Source organism: Molossus molossus, unplaced genomic scaffold (genome assembly GCF_014108415.1).
Source record: "Molossus molossus isolate mMolMol1 unplaced genomic scaffold, mMolMol1.p scaffold_m16_p_4, whole genome shotgun sequence".
Taxonomy (NCBI): domain Eukaryota; kingdom Metazoa; phylum Chordata; class Mammalia; order Chiroptera; family Molossidae; genus Molossus; species Molossus molossus.
In genome coordinates, this window is record NW_023425377.1 from 76,075,142 (window position 1) to 76,092,414 (window position 17,273).

The window sequence follows — 17,273 nt, forward strand, 5'->3', positions numbered from 1 at the left end:
CATAAACTGGACCCTCCTCTTGGGGGCTTTTAAAGGCTGTGTATTTAGGGGAGATCTTATCTCCTAAAGGTTGGGTGTTTAGGGGAGGTGTTATTTGAGCATCAATAGAATGTTCATCATCATATTTAGAAAAATGACAGCAGAGTGAATGGAAGCTACACAGACCATCTCCCAGGACCAAACTGAAATTACAACTAAAATAAAGACAAATCATCAGGAAAAAAGCAACAGAAAAGAAGCTTGCAAGGACCATATAACCAGGGACACCAAGCTGATCCTGGTAGGATTGCAGAGGCACAAGAGGGGGGCTGGGAGCCCACGAACAGCAGCAGTCTTAGCTGTGAGCAGCACCCTCAGGGTTAAACTCCCAAGTGGCTCCACAGTGCAGAGAGCTGGGACAGATGCTAAAATAGCCACAGGGACTCATCTTGGGCTCTGGCAGAGAAAGGACAGACTAGACTGGAACTGTATGGGGACACTTGGGATTTGAAGGGCGCTCAGATCTTTTGCTGAGTTGTGGTCACGCAGGATGGTGGCTATCTAACCCCTTTGAAGGGCTCCCCTTTGTAGGAAGAGGCAGCCCCTACCTTGGAGATTCAACCCCACCCGGTGGACATTTAAATGCAAATTGAGGCCCATTAACAACCAGCATCTGCCCCACCCTTGGGAAATCCCTTAATCTGAACACCTGAGGGAGTTTTTTATTCAACTGAGAACCCAAGGCTCTTCAAGTAACTGCTACCAATGGCCTCCAGGTGAAAAGCTAGAGGATAACTGAACCATTTCTGGGCTTTCAAATATATCCAGAAAAGTAAGACTTGACAGTGGTGTACAACATGGGTCCTCCCTGGCTCATCCAAATCCAGAGAGGGAGCCACAAACAACAGAACATGAACACCCACAGAAAAAATTTGGCAGGGTCCAAAACCCACTGAAATAGCGAAAATGGTAAAACAAAGAAACAAATACCAAATGAAAGAACAACAGACCTCTACCAAATGTGAGATAAATGAAATGCAGTTAAGCAAGTTAACAGAGCTAGAATTCAGAGCAATGATCTTAAGAAAGCTCAACAGCATGTGTAAGGACAAACAACACCATGAGTAAACACACAGAAACATTGAAAATCAACCAATTGGAAATGAAAAATCACCAAGAAGAAATAAAGAATGACATAGCTGAAATAAAGAACATTTTGGAAGGACTAAACAGCAGAGTAGAGGAAGCTGAGGATCGGATCAGTGAAATAGAAGACAGGGTAGAAAAAATCAACCAATCAGGAAACCAAAAAGAAAAAACAATTAAAAAACAGGAAGACAGCTTAAGAGAAATGTGGGAGAACTAGAACTGTAATAATATTCGCATCTGAGGAGTCCCTGAAGAAAAAAAAATGAGCAAGGGTTAGAGAATATATTTCAAGAAATATTGACAGAAAACTTTCCTAATTTGGTGAAGGAAGAAGGCATTCAAGTTCAAGAAGCACAGAGAGCCTCAAGTAAGAAGAACCCAAACAGGCCCAAACCAAGACACATAGTAATTAAAATGCCAAAAATTAAAGTCAAAGAGAGAATACTATAGGCAGCAAGAGATAAGCAACAGGTTACCTACAAAGGAACCCCCATAAGGCTCTCAGCTGACTTCTCAACAGAAACTCTACAGGCCAGAAGGGAATGGCATGAGGTAATCAAGGTCATGAAAAATGAGGATCTGAATCCAAGACTACTCTATTCAGCAAGGCTATCATTCAAAATAGAAGGTCAAATATAGAGCTTTCCAGACCCAAAAAAAAAAAAGGCTAAGGGAATAAATTAACACCAAACCAGCACTGCTAGAAATGTTAAAAGGACTTCTGTAACTAGTAGAAGAAATAGGAAGAAAAATTTAACCACATTAAACAAAAGTGGCAATAAATAAGTACATATCAATAATCACCTTAAATATAAATGGATTGAATGGGCCGATAAAAAAATTGAGTAGCTGATTGTATTAGAAAGCATAACCCATAAATATGTTATTTACAAGAGACCCAACTCACACCATTTGACTCACATAGGTTGAAAGTGAAGGGATGGAAAAAAATCTTCCAAGCAAACGGAAAGGGAAAAAAAGCTGGGGTAGCAATACTCATATATGATAAAATAGATTTCAAAATGAAGGCCATAACGAGACACAAAGAAGGCCACTACATAATATTGAAAGGATCTATCCAACAGGAAGATATAACCTTGGTAAACATATATGCACCCAATATAGGAGCACCAAAATATATTACAATCTTCTGGAGGACTTCAAAGGAGAAACTGATAGCAATACAATCATAGCAGGGGACTTCAACACCCTGCTGACATCACTGGATAGATCCTCTTGACAAGAAGTTAGCATGGAAACAGAGACTCTAAATGAAGCATTAAACCAAATGGATTTAATAGATATCTACAGAAAATTACACCATAAGACTGCAGAATTCACATTCTTCTCAAGTGCACATGGAACATGTTAGGACACAAACTATGTCTCCACAAGTTCAAGAAGATTGAAATCATATCAAGCATCTTCTCAGATGACAATGGCATGAAACTAGAAATCAATTGCAACAAGAACATGCAAAGACATTTGAACACATGGAGGCTAAATAGCATGTTATTAAACAACGAATGGGTTACTGAGGAGATCAAGGGAGAAATTAAAAACTTCCTGGAAACAAATGAAAATGAACACACAACAACACGAAATCTATGGGATGCAGTGAAAGCCTTGTTTTGAGAGGAAAGTTCATAGTACTATAGACCTACCTCAAGAAACAAAAAAATTTCTAATAGACTATCTAACCTCACAACTTAAAGAACTTGAAAGCAAACAAACAAACAAACAAAAAAACCCAGAGCGAGTAGAAGGAAGGAAATAGTAAAGAGCAGAGCAACCAAAAAAAACAAACAAACAAAAAAAACAAAAAACAATTCAAAGGATCAATGAAACAAAGAGCTGGTTTTTTGAAAAGATAAACAAGATTGATGGACCCTTAGCTAGACTCACCAAGAAGCAAAGAGAGAGAACCCAAATATAGAAAATGAGAAATGAAGAAGGAGAATTAACAACTGACACCACAGATATACAAAGGATCATTAACAAATACTATGAATTATATAGCAACAAATTCGACAATCTAAGCAAAATGGGCAAATTTCTAGAAACACATAGTCTCCCAAAACCGGACCAGGAAGAGATAGAAAACTTGAACAGACCAATAACAACAGAAGAAATTGAGGATGTAATAAAGATTCTCCCAGCAAACAAAAACCCAGGCCCGGATGGCTCCATGGGGGAGTTTTAACAAACATTCAAAAAAGAACTAATACCCATTCTCCTCAAACTATTTCAAAAAATTCAAGAAGGAAGACTTCCGAACCTGTATTATGAGGTCAGCATAATTCTAATTCCAAAACCGGAAAAAGACACTACGAAGAAAGAAAACAACAGGCCAATATCCCTGATGAACATAGATGCCAAAATGCTGAACTCAATACTAGCAAATCGGATCCAGCAATACATCAAAAAAATTATTCACCATGACCAAGTGGGATTGATCCCAGGGATGCAAGGCTCATACAATATTCGCAAATCAATAAATGTGATACACCACATAAACAAAATGAACGATAAAAACTACATGATCATATCAATAGATGCTAAAAAAGCATTCAACAAAATCCAGCACCCATCTCTGATATAAACGCTCAGCAATGTGGGATAGAGGGATCATATCTTGACATAATAAAGGCCATATATGAAAGACCTACAGCCAACATCATACTCAATGGGCAAAAACTAAAAGCATTTCCCTTAAGAACAGGAACAAGGCAAGGATACCCACTTTTGCCACTGTTATTTAACATAGTACTGGAAGTCTTAGCCACAGCAATCAGACAGGAAAAATAATAATAAAAGGGATCCAAACTGGAAAGCAGGAAGTGAAACTGTCATTATTTTCAGATGACATGATATTATACATAGAAACCCTAAAGGCTCCATCAGAAATCTACCAGACTTGATAAATTAATTTGGCAAAGCAGCAGGATACAAAATCAATGTCAAGAAATCTATGGCATTCTTATACACCAATGATGAACTCACAGAAAGAGAAACTGAAAAAGCAATCCCATTTACCATCACGGCAAAAATATTGAGATAACTAGGAATAAACTTAAGCAAAGAAATAAAGGACCTATTTGCAGAAAATTACAGGAGATTGAAAAAAGAAATAGATATTAAAAAGTGGAAGCACATGCCCTGGCCAGTTTGGCTCAGTGGTTAGAGCGTCGACCTGCGGTCCCGAGAGGCCGGGGTTCGGTTCCTGCTAAGGGCGCGTACCTCGGTTGCAGTTTGTCCCCAGCCCTGGTTGGTTGTGCGGGTGGCAGCCACTCGATGTGTCCCTTTTACATCGGTGTTTCTCTCTCTCTCTCTGTTCCTGTCTCTCCCTCCCACTCTACCTGAACAAAAAAGGAAAAATGTCCTCGGGTGAGGATAAAAAAAAAAAAAAAAAAGTGGAAGCACATACCTTGTTCATGGATTGGAAGAATTAACATCATTAAAATGTCCATATTACCTAAAGCAATCTATAAATTCAATGCAGTCTCCATCACAATACCAATGACATGTTTCACAAAACTAGAAAAAATACTCCAAAAGTTTATATGGAACCAAAAAGATCCCAAATAGCCACAGCAATCTTGAACAAGAAGAACAAAGTAGGAGGGATCCCTATACCAGATATCAGCTTATACTACAAAGCCACTGAAATTAGAACAGCCTGATACTGGCACAAGAAGAGGCATATATATTAGTGGAACAGATAAAAGAACCCAGAAATTCACCCAAGACATTATGCTCAATTAATATTTGACAAAGGAGGCAAGAACATACAATGGAGTAAAGACAGCCTCTTTAATAAATGGTGCTGGGAAAATTGGATAGCTACATGCAAAAAATGAAACTTGACCATCAACTTACACCATACCATACACAAGAATAAACTCAAAATGAATAAAAGACTTAAACGTGACCCATGAATCCATAAAATCCTAGAAGAAAATATAGGCAACAAAATTTCGGACATCATCCGCAGCAGAATTTTCAATGATACATGTCCGATAGCCTGGGAACTGGCGCTAGGCAAACTGCTCGACCATTGTTTTGCTTGCTCAGCCTAGACAGTATGGGAGAGCATAATTGGCAATGATATATCAGATAAGGGGTTGGTTAAATTCCAAAATATATAGAGTGCTCATACAACTCAACAAAAGGAAGACTAAGAACCTAATTAAAAAATGGGCAGAGGAGCTAAATAGACACCTCTCCAAACAGGACATACAAATGGCCAGGAGACATATGAAGAAATGCTCAACATCCCTAATCATCAGAGAGATGCAAATTAAAAGAACAATGAGGTATCACCTCACACCTGTCAGAATGGCCACCATCAACAAATCATCAAACAATAAGTGTTGACGAGGGTGTGGAGAAAAGGGGACTCTAGTACACTGCTGGTGGGAATGCAGGCTGTTGCAGGCACTATGGAAAACACTATGGTGTTACCTCAAAAAATTAAAAATTGAACTGCCATTTGACCCAGTGATCCCACTTCTAGGAATATACCCTAAGAAGCCTGAAACACCAATCAGAAAGAAAATATGTACCCCCATTTTTATAGTGTACTGGCCTGCACCTTTCACTTTGTCCTGATTAAATAAACAAAAGGCCAACTATGAAGCTTCCAGAGGCAAACAGAGGAAGTATCGGCTGGCCTGGTACTCTTCTAAAAGAATTTGTCCTCTAAGCAAATTTGTTTATTTTTAGAACTTAGAAAATAGAATGAACAGCAGGATCAATGTGTGCTGACCCAGTTCACCCAGTTCCTTTTCGTCTCAGCTCCCTCCCACTTCCGTTCCCTCCAGCTTATCGCTAACTGCCTCAGCTTCTGTACTTGCTTGCTTGCTCTTCCCCAAGGCCAACAAGAAATGCCAGTTGCAGAAGTTTGTAGAAAACCCCCTATAAAATAAAGAATCAGCTGAAAGTCAGGGCTGATCTCCGAGAACTGGGCATCAGTCGCCCACTGGCTTTGCTCTCTATTTAGTTTAATTTGGCTCTGGTGGTCTGTCAGTTCTCTTGTGTCACAACAATAGCAGCACTATTTACAATAGCTTAGATCTGGAAGCAGCCCAAGTGTTTATCAGTAGACAAATGGATAAAAAAGTTGTGGTACATGTACACAATGGAGTACTATGCAGCTGTAAGAAAGAAAGATCTCTTAGCCTTTGAGACAACATGGAGGGACCTGGAAAGTACTATCCTAAGTGAAACAAGCCAAGCAGAGAAAGACAAATATCACATGATCTCACTTATTTGTGAAATATAATGAACATAACACTCTGAGGAATTGGGTAGACCCAGAGACGTGGAAGTAGGGTACAGACTGACAACCCTCAGAAGAGGGGGTGATGGGGGGAGGGAAGAGATAAATCACAGAACTTACATGCATGTACGCATAATCGATGGACACTGACAACAAAGCCAGGTATGGGATGGGGGGGATGGGGAGGAGGGTGTCAATGGGGAAAAAAAGGTAGAAACATCTGTAACAAAAATAAATTAATAAAATTTTTTTTTAAATTTAAAAAATGAAAACATATTTTTTAAAATGAAACGCTTAAAGAAAAAAATAGACTATTCATCAGCTTTATGCTGATGTACCAAAATGAGATTTATTCTCTTAACATCATGTGTCCTTTGGTTTGGTTGGCAAATGGCACTAATTGGATATCTGCTATCTGTCTTCCTGAGTAGGGTGATTTAAGCGGTTTACCCTCTGGTTGGGGAGAAGTGCAAGCCATTTACTCTTAAATGTCCTTGGTTTAGGAAAATAGCATTTACTAGATGACTACAAACTGCTGTTTCACTGTCTGTCTCAGTTTCCCTGTTCTGCTTGTCCTGGCTTACTGGCCTGTCTCACCACAACCACATGCGGTGATGGAGAATCCGCTTTGGAGGTCCCGCCTGACGAGCGAGAGGTCTCAGCCCAGCAGTAGGCTCCCCATCCCAGAGTACCTCAGTCTCTGGCTCTAGTAGATTCCAAGTCAAGCTCTGCTCGGCCTCTGGTTCCTGCCCAGGAAAAAAATAAAAGCCCTTCTCCCTTAGTTTACACCTGGACTCCCTCCAAGACCTGGAAATGACCCTGGAGGGGTCCAGCCCACCATTCCTTGACCCACTCCCAACAAGGTGTTCCTGAGTCAGAACAACGTGGGGTCTCTCTCTCTGGGCTCATCCTCGTGTCCTGTACTACTTGGAAATATCTCTCAGACTTGAGCAACAGAAGTCTAGAGACCAGGAGAGATGCTTGGGAACAAGGTGACTTTTCCCTCTAAGTGGAGGAGAAGCTGGAGGTGGTATTGTCACCCAGCAGGGAACTCAGTGAGGAATGGAGGCCTAGGGTGAGTAGTTAGCTCAGGTGTTTGGTCTAGAATGGGGGTAGGCTGGGGTACAAACAACCTACAGCGCCATTTCTCCTGCAGGGAGGCCTCCACACTGGCTCCCCAGCACCTCACCTCAGCTACAGACGGGGGACACAGGAGCCTCCCTGAAATCTGGGGTTAATATTTCAGGCCACCTTTTGCCCCTCGCCAAGGGAAACCCAATGTGACCAGCCTAGAGATGACTGAACCAAGGGCAGCTGGGCTGTAAATGCGGAAGCACAGCCCAGGAGCCCTCCGAGCACAGTCCAGGCAGCAGATGCACAAGGACTGAGACCAGGTGTGGTCTGATGGTCAGGTAGAGAAGGGATAATCTCCTCGACCGGGTCTCTCCTCTCTGTGGCTTGGCCTGAGCTCTTCCTAACCAGCACTCCGCATGCATCCACAGGAACCCCGGGCCAGATGGAGCAGGACCTAGTTCTGCTGCTCAAGTCTATTTAGGGAAGACAGAGTGAGGGCTGGGCTGAGCCTTCCTGGGGCCACAGAGGAAGCTCTAATGGACAAGGGGGAGATGGGGGCCTCCTTGTGAAACAGCTGGCAGGGGATGGGAAACATAAAAGTGGCCTTCTTCAGAGACAGCTCACACTGACTCAACCCCATCACCCCTGTCAGCCTCTGCAGCCTCCATGACCAGTGCCCATCACAGCTTTCCTTGGTTCCCTTGAGTCACGGGGAGATCATTCACTCTAACATCAGCCCCTGCACAGCTGGGTGAGCTGTTAAGGTCCAGAAAGTTTTCCTGGAAGGGAGCTGATATCCAATTGCACTGGACCTGTCTGTGCTGGAATTTGTTCTCTCTTTGTGTCCATGAGAAATTGTCTTCCCTCTGGCCTCACTGAGGGCAGGAATGTTTCACACATACAGTGCTTGGGACATGGAATAGACTTAGTGTTAAATGAAGGAAAATATATTAAAAATCCACAGCAAAAAATTGTTCTTCCTTAAAAAAATTCCTGAAGTAACATCCCTCCCTCCCATGTTTTATTTCCACCTTTATTTTCCAATGAGCACGATAACGTGCCTGCAGGATCCACGCAGTGTGGGAGTAAACACTGGCACCACCTTTGAATAACCACGTGAACTTGAAAGTGTTACTTTACTTCTGTGTCTCGGTTTCTTCTGTGAAGTCTGTAAACTGAGGATTGTCTGGACAGTTGAATGAATATACTTCACTTGAAATGGGGTTGGGCATATAGCAAGTGCCTGCCTAATGATAACTGTCATTATAGTCCATCAAATCTGCATCGTGGTCTCTTGTGGTTCTCAATTTTGTATGTGTTGGAGGGACCTGGAAAGTATCATCCTGAGTGAAACAAGCCAAGCAGAGAAAGACAAATTTCATATGATCTCACTGATTTCTGGAATATAATGAACATAACAGTTTGAGGACAATCCCCTAAGGAGTGGGGAGCTGAGAGAGGGATGAACAACAGAATTTATATGCATATAGGCATGAACAGTGGACATGGACAACAATCGGGGGAAGGGGCGGGGAGGGAAGGGGGAGGGGGGAACCACTGGGGGAAAAAAGGAGAATCATTTGTAACAAAAATTAATCAATAAAAAAAAAAAAAAAAAAAAAAAACCATGCTTTATGTATTGCTATTGGCGAAAAAAGGGAAATCTGGAAATTCCTGCCATGGAAGGGAAAACCAGAGGCAAGAAAAGTGAATTGGTGTTTCTGAGCTGGGATGGATGAGTTTGGTCACTGTTTCACTTTTGAGGAAGTAGAGGGGTAATGTTTCTTCAAGTCTCATTTAAGACGCACAGTCATAGCTCTTTGCGGAGAGTAGGACCAGGATCCCAGACGTTGCTACGGTCAAGGTGCAGGTGAAAACAAACATTTTGGGGAAGGTAGAGAGAAGGAGCATTTAGTTACCAAAAGAGTCAACAATTAGTGTGTAACTAAGTTCAGTGAGCGATACATCAAATGAGTCAGCTGTCAGGCCTGGTGAAACCAAGGTGCTAATGGCACTGGCCTGCTTGCATTAACAAATGCCCTCTGCACTTCCCACAGGACTGGAAAGCTCCCGGCTGCATGTAGTGGATGGAAACCCAAGTCTGGGGGAAGGGAGAGTGAATCACTGCCTTCTCTGTGAGCCCCAGTATGGTGGAACTCTGGGTGTGATTGGTCCCTTGTAACCAGGTAACCACAGAGTGTGTTCTGGTTGGCTGACACCAGCTAGGAGAACAGCCTTCAGTTGAGAGGCAGCTATGGAAAGAGAAAGAGCCTCGGCCAGTCCTCTCTTCCCACTGTGGTTGTAGCTCTCAGCCCTTGTTTGGACCCTACCCATTTTAAATAAGTCAGTTGGTTGCTGTCAGCACAGACTAGTCAACCCAAGAGGTGAGGCTGTAGGGGTGTGGCTGGACCCTGAGCCCGCCCAGGGCCTGGCAGCCCAGCAGCCAAGCAAACAGTGGTTGAGGCTTCACCTGCTTTTTCAGTGAGGCCTTGGGGCTGCTTTCCAGGCTGAGACATCTTGGGGGAGAGGGAATTGCTGAGGACTGTAGAGTGGGGGCGGGGAGGATTTGGAGTAACAACAGTGACCATCACAGCTCTGCTGTGAGGAGTGGAGGTGCCCCATGGGGAACAAGTTGACCTGTTGCCTGAAGCCCAATGCCAACCCCAAGCTGGGCCGGTGTTCCAGGGGGGTTAAGCCCAACTGTAAGTCGAGGTCTATGATGTGGCTGCCAGGGACACGGTGGCAATAGAAACATTGCCTGCTTCCCCGGAGCCTGCCAGGTTCAGTTTCGAAGTCAGCAAGGGCCACCAGCTGGAGCACATCAGCGACCTGGAGATGCCTGAAGGTAAGAAGCAGCAAATGCCATCTGATCTCTGCTGTACCTCTGGCCTCTGCTGCCCTCAGGGTTTCCTCGGGGGAGAGCCACTGCCTCGGGCTCCTTCCTGCCTGGAGTCAGCATTTCTAGAGGTGGACCCCGGGGGTGAAAGCTGGCTCTGCCTGAGGTCCCCACTCCTAATTCTTTCCTTGTATTGGCTGGCCAGCTTTTTCCTTCTTTACTACCTGAGCACCCAACTCTTTCCCCTATTCCCATTTGCCAACCCGGCCTATGACCCTCCGGTTTTTACCCCTTCCTGCTTATGTGTCTATTAACATCTGTGGGGCTTCATCAAGACTTCTGGATATATTTTCCTTCTTTTCTCAATGAAACTTTAATACCCAATTTCTGAGTATCCATCCCATCTCCCTATCCTTACCTATCCATGTGGTACCTAAGTGAAGGAGCCAGGTAGGGCTTGGTGGTGCCTTTGCTCCCATCTGTTTAGGTAGCTTCTACTCTACTCAGGACAGTTCAGATGCAAACATTTTAGGGTTTGCTATTTATATTCAAAATGGAGACTGATGTGAGAGTCTGTATAGTGTGTGGTTTTTATAAATTGATTTTTAGGGAGAGAGAGAGAGAGAAACATCGATGTGAGAGAGAAACATTGATCGGTTGCCTCCCATACCCACCCCGACCAGGGACTGAACCTGCAACCTAGGTATGTGCCCTGACCTGGAATCGAACCTGCAACCTTTTGGTGCACCGGATGATGCTCCATCCAGCCAGAGCCATATGGTGTTTTTAAGTAGGCTGTTTTCAGTCACCTGGATAGACCTTGTTTTATTCCCCCCAACGATAATTTGAACACAGAAGGAAAGAAAATGGTGGAAGAAGGAACTTAACTGAGTAACTGAATGGGTGAAATGTCACTGCCAGTGCTACAGAAAACAGGTTTTTGGCTTTTGGTTTATTTTCTTTGTTTATTTGTTTGTCTGTTTCCCAAAGAAGAACTCAGAGCTCTGATTACTTTAAAATTCCCACTTTGACACAAGTGTCTTCAGAATTACTTCAAAGACTTAACAGACTTCACTTTCGCATTGCCTGTGCTAACGGAGAGGTAGGGTGGTACATGAGACTCTCAGTCAAATATTCAAAAGAGAATAAAACATACATCGAGACTTTGGTTTGTAATATAAAGGTTTGGGCGTTAAGATGCCAGATCTCACACGATAATGGATAATGTTTGTCTGCGTGGCTCCCTCTCCCCTCTGCCCTCCTGACAGTAGAATCCTGTTCAACTTTACAAATGTTGAGGTAAAAGTTCTAAAAACCAATAGCTAGGAGGGGAGAGATGGGGAGGAGAGAAGAGGGAAGAGAGAGGGAAAGAGAGGAAATGTTTGATTTAAAATAATTCTGGTTAACAATGAAGACAATGTTTTGTGGAGTAAACATTCTGTCACAAACAGGTTAAAGCCCCATAGGTCCATTTGTTTCATTTAAATGCCCAGGATTATTCCATTATTTCTTGGAGAAAATGTCTTATAGCTCTTATGCTATTTAAACTTTAGTTGAGCTCTTAATTTCTTTAAAAGTTAGAACAATGAAGCCTGTGGATTCCCCCAGACGGTGAATGTGGCTTTGTAACTGAGAAGTAGTACTCCCTTTTCAGAATATTCAAATATTGTGAAAAATAAAGTATACAAGTGTATTCATTGTACCTTTAAATACAAAGCAAGTCAGTGCTTGTGTAAGTTTCTGCTCTGCTCGTTGAGGTGAGGTCGTTTCTTTCTAAGCCACGGGTGGCTCACAAGTAGAGTGGAGCCAGTAAAGGAAAAGCCACCCTGTGCCCCTCTCTCTGCAGCCCTAAGGACTGTGTCTGTGCTGCCTGCCCCACACTATAGGAGGCAGTGTGGGAAACCAAGTGCTTTTATTCTTCCTCTGGCCTTTGTGTGAGCGGAATGACTTTGTGTGCTGCAGGTATGTTCAATTAGGGTTGTACACTCATTTTATTATTTAATTTTAATTTTTTTAAAGAACAGTTTATTGATTTTTAGAGAGAGAGGAAGGGAGGGAGAGAGAAAGAAACATCGACATGAGAGCATAACACTGATGGGCTGTCTCCTGCACAACCCCTTCCAGAGATCAAGCCCACAAACTGGGCATGTGCCCTTGACCCGGTATTGAATTGGCAAACCTTTGGTGTACAATACGATGCCCAACCAACCAAGTCACACCAGCCAGGGCTGGCTAAGTTAGCACACTTCATTTAAAATTTAAAATTTAAATAGGTTATTTTCCAATTGAGTAAATACCCATTTATTTTTTTAGTGAAGATATTTTAGTTGATTACCACTAAGTGGTTCAGGACATTTCTGGAGATGCTGATGAGTCCAGAGATTAGTGCTGGGCCAGAGACTGGTTCTTAGAGCTGTCAACTGCTAGATCCTGGAGCTGGGTATCACTGTAGAATTAGAAACTGCTATGGGGGTAGAGATTCCGATATGCAACAGGTACACTTGTTATTAGCTAAGTTTCTCTTCTACTCTAATTGGCTTTGCCCTTATTTGTACCTAATATAGATGATATGTTAGGTCAAAAAATCAAAACTAAGTTTTTAAATTTTACTCTGTGGGGATCATCTTTCCAGGTAATTCAAATTATATATTGTGTTGGAGATTATAAAAACTGAAATAAAATTCTCTCTCATTTTTGTATGTTGGTAGTCTGTCTGATAATCAGCAACTTTTGTTTTTCTATGGCATTTGTATCAGAGTTGATCAGCTAATTTTTTTTTATTCTTAGAGCAAGACAGGAGGAAAAACAATGATGTAATTCATGTAAGTAAACTGTTGAAAACTTAAAATCTTATTAGTTTGATATAAAAGTTGTCTGCCATGATTCCTAAAATATATAATGGACCCAATACCATTCACATGGACCTCTTTTTGTAGATTTTCTAATCTCTTCTGTTTTCCTATTTATCAAGTGTACATATTCAGAGAATGCTCATTTTTTAAGGGTTATGGCATTTAAGTTAAGTGTCAATAACATGATTGTGGTATAAAGATCTGCCTTTGTGTTTTTTGCCTTCATATTTCAATCTTATATATATATATATATTTAATATGTTTTTATTAATTTTTTAGAGAGAGAAGAAGGAAGAGAGAGAAACATCTATGTGAGAAACATTGATCGGCTGCCTCCTGCACGCCCCCTACTGGGGATCGAGCTCACAACCTGGGCATGTGTCGTGACCAGGAACAAACCAGGATCTCGCAGTCCATGGGACACCACTCCATTCACTGAGACACACTGGTCGGGCTTTTAACCTTATTTTTTAACAAAAGTATAATAGCCAAGATCATTTTTATCACTATCCATTGACTTCCTGTCCTAGCAGGTGAACGCTTAGCTTTCTCACTCCACCGTGGCCTTATTTCCCTCTCTCAGTTCCCTCAACATGTGTCATGGCTTTTATTAAATCAGAACCAATGTTTCCATTATCATGGCTGTGCAAATATTTTTACTGCTGATCCATTAGTTCTCTGGCTGTGCCTCTGCTTGTATAGGCTTCATTCTTTTTCTCAAACCTGGCACTTCTCTTCTCCAATCCCCCTCTTCCTAGCCAACGGGATCTAACATTGCCAAATACAGGAAGTAGGCTGGTCTCATGCTTAAAAGAAAAAACACTTTTTTTGTTGTTTTTGTACCTAACAATGTAGTAATTGGACAGAGAAAGATGACGATCAGATAGAAATACTACATTTATGCTACATTAACTGAACACCTAGAAATTCTTCATTGTCTGTGTGGAATTAATTTCCGGACTATATTCACTTGCCTGTTTTCTAATAGCTATTTTCCCCACAAATGTGGTAACATTGTCACATACCTATCAGAAATATTTCCCACCTACTAAGCACATCTGTTCTATTTTTTCCTTGGAAAAGTATGGTTATCATACTGTAGGACAGACTGGTTTCCCTAGGCCTGCGCTGTGCCTGTTTTTCTGGAATCACTCTTGGAAGTCATCTGGGATCTCACAAACTTCTCCCCTATGTCTGAGACCCTGTGTTTTCCTGTCTTGTTACACTTCCTTGTTTTACTGGAGCACATGTCCCTGGGAAAGGGTCTGTTGGCCGAAGTTTTTAGAGATCTAGCCTCTCTGAAACACCTCCTATTTGATAAAGCATGGAGTTTCTGGTCAAAACTAATTTTTGCAGTTCTAAAGACCTTTCTCCTGTTTTCTCATTTACACTATGGCTCTTAACCCTGTTGAAATTGTATGATGCATAGTATATTACCAATTTTATTCATTTGTCCTCACCCCACTCCCCCCGCCCCATCCCTTCCTTCTCTGGAAGCTTTTAGTGTGTTCTCTATCTCTAGAATTCTGAAATTTCATAATATGGTTTGGGATGTAACTTTTCATTTTATTGCAGCCGTGAGGTCTGCAGATCTTCCTTCCTTTCAGTAAATTTTTTTGTTTCTCTGATATTTTCTCTATTCCTCCTTTTTATAGTATTTTTCTTACTCAGACGTTGGAACTCTTAGACCTGTATTCCTACATGTCTCTCTAAACTTTCCCCCTCCTATTATCTATTTTTTATTTTGTCTTTTTCTGCTTCTTGAGGATTTTCTTAACTTTATGCTCAAACCCTTCTATTGAATTCTTTGTTTTGTCTGTCTTGTTTGTTTGTTGTTGCTGTTTTATAGCGGTATCTTATATTATCACTGTTTTTTTTTTTATAGCATTTGGTTCTTTCACCAATGCAATGTTTTGCCCGTCTATGGTTAAGAATTATTTTTTTAAGTTTTCATTTTCTCCTGAATTTTATCGCTCCCATTGGTTTCCTTCTTCCTGTTTTGATCTCTTACCTGTCGGCTTCCCTCAGATGTGCAGTGGTTCCTGGCTGTCTCTTGAGATCTAACTGGAAGTAGCAGGAGAGAGCAGGACTTTGTTAACTGACAGGCCTCACTGCAAGGATTTGGGGCCAAGCCGCTGAATAAGGAGCCTGCCATGTGTTCTGTAAAATAAACTGGCTCTCTCAGTCCTGCCCCCGCCGCTCTCTGTGGGCACCACACTGTGCTTCCTCTGCTCTGCCATGTGCGCTACCACTCCTTCAGCTAGTCCTCGGCTTTCACACGTTACAAATCACCTGCTGTTTGTCCTAATTATCAATGACCTCTTTTATGCCTTTAGTTCTAATGAGAGATCTCTGAAAGGAAGAGGAGAGCAAGTAGATCTGTGGCCATGTTTAGCTCAAACATAGAACTTTATATTTAAAGTGTAAATCAAACTTTAAAGTTTAGATTTAATATAACGAATAATAATTAATTCAGAGAATATTTCAGATTACACCTACAATTGGCATACTACATTTTTTGAAAGCCTTAAGAATTCTATCTAAACCATGCACCCTGTCCCGTTAACATGCAACATACATGGAGCAGTTTTCATTAATGCATAAATGTTCACAATTTTTAAGTTAATTAAAATATGTAATTGTTAGTATCCAACACTTGTCTTGTGAAAAAAATAGAGAAAAATAAGTAAACTTAAGTTTCATGTCTTAACGGGTTAAGATGAAGCAGTAGGCACAATGGGTGGGAGCAGGATTTCGACAGGTCCTTGACCTTGGGTAGTAAGGCTTGCTAAGCTTCTATTGTGACTTGCTAAGCTTCTGGGTGTGATTACTTTTCTAGTCTTTGCCATTGAACCTTAAGTCTACTTAGTAACCCCTTTGCTTTCTTGTAAAGATTATAAAAGCCCATCTATTCTGTCATTAGTGCTAAGTGAATGAAGATCAAATATGATCCTTTGTCTCTGTCTATTCTACCGAGCAACTCAAATAATACCTGTGGACCCTAAATTGTCAATATTTTGGGGGCTGTTTGGTTTGGGTTTTTTTGGTTTTATTTTTGTATTTGCATTTTATATCTATGTTTTTCAGTATAGTTTACTGAGGAGGTGAGCCAGCAATAGTACAACTTAAATCATAAGGGATAATTGTGTTAAATTTCCAAGCAAGATGAGGAGAAAGTAAACTGCTGGCAGCCAGTATATCCAGGTTTTACCCAGAGACTTAATTCTGCCCCTTCTAGTGAATACTAGATAGCTCACACTAAAAGGGTTAGATAGTGGAGATGGCAAAGTGTCCAGCATTTCTTTGGTTGGATTTAACTGATTTACTAAAAGAGTGCCCATAGGGCAGTATGCCAATGTCTAATTAAAAATGTTAAAAATTTAGCACTAACATTTTCAAAGGCAAACCAATATACATTCATAACAGAAAAAAAATTAAAGAGAGGGAAATAAGAGCAAATATCACCCTAAACTTTACCAACCAGTCTGAGTTTTGATGCATTTTTTTCTATTCTTTTTATACCCCCAGTATATAGGTTTTTGTTGATAACTAACTATATTATAGTGTATTATGTGCCATATAAGATAATCTCCCATTTAGAATAAAAATATTTGAATACATTTTTATTTTTATGCTATATTTGTTTTTTGAGATCCCAAAAGTAAATTACATGTTAACTATATAAGGAATATAGCAGAGTTTTAGTTATAGTTAAAACATTTTTAGCTTGAAGGAGAATTTATTCCTCCAGATAGTGATACTTTTCAAAAAATATGCCATCTAGAAATTTTGGTTAATAAGGAATCAGTAAGTGGCTTTGCAATAAAACCTCTGAAAGAAGCAAAATATATGGATCTTTCTGATCATTGGCTACTGACAATTCTAAAATGCTCTGTATTTTAAAAAGCATCAAGTAGATTTTTTTTCCCCTGATTAATCTTTTGTGCATTTGTGATGCATACTGATAGAAAAGTATGACAGCATGATGAAAACTATTTTATGTGAATATGAGGAAGAACAGTTCATCTGAATTTGTTTTAAAAAAAAAAGCATATTAAAATTGTTGGTATTTTCTGATATTCAAGATTGCTACTGCTACTTT